The following is a 636-nucleotide window of genomic DNA, read 5'->3' as shown; positions in this document are numbered from 1 at the left end:
ACACCTTATTTGTCGGGGAAGATGAAACCGTCTCTGAGTTGCACTATTTTTTCTTGGTGCATTCATGGTTAAGATACTCAAGCAGGTTTCTTGCTTCCGGCTTTGTTCTTGTCATCAGTAAGTATAACAAACTATGTAATGCTTACGTGTTGCATAAATAATCCAAATGCATTTATGTTTTAAAAGTTTGTCCTTTAACTATCAGAGGGATCTAGGTCTTGGTTAGAGAAGTAAGCAGAGTTCTTTGCAAGCTTATTTAGCACATTTTGACACAATGTTGCACTGAAAACCCAGGCCACAAATGCGTCCCAGTGAAGAGGTTGGATGTCCTCAAAGAAGTGGTTCTCACTGCCTCCTACAACCAGGTCCTGGACTGAACTCTGCAACTGAATACTTGAAGTAGGAAGTAGGAAATCCAGTAGGGAAAATAGGGACCTTGAAATAGAAAAAAAACCAACCAACCCATGTATAGCTAGCTATTTCTATGTATGTGCCAATTTTGTCACAGCTATTATTTGAGGGGATCATTTTCTGCCCAACTTTTGTTGGTTAAAAGTATTATTGATCTTACCTTTATGGGGGCATATCATTTAGTCCCTTAAAAATTAAATTCTATCTAACATAACAACCATTTCC

This window comes from Cebus imitator, unplaced genomic scaffold, assembly GCF_001604975.1.
Source record: "Cebus imitator isolate Cc_AM_T3 unplaced genomic scaffold, Cebus_imitator-1.0 Scaffold8, whole genome shotgun sequence".
Lineage (NCBI taxonomy): Eukaryota > Metazoa > Chordata > Mammalia > Primates > Cebidae > Cebus > Cebus imitator.
The sequence above is the reverse complement of the archived record's forward strand: the minus strand, read 5'-3'. Positions refer to the sequence as shown.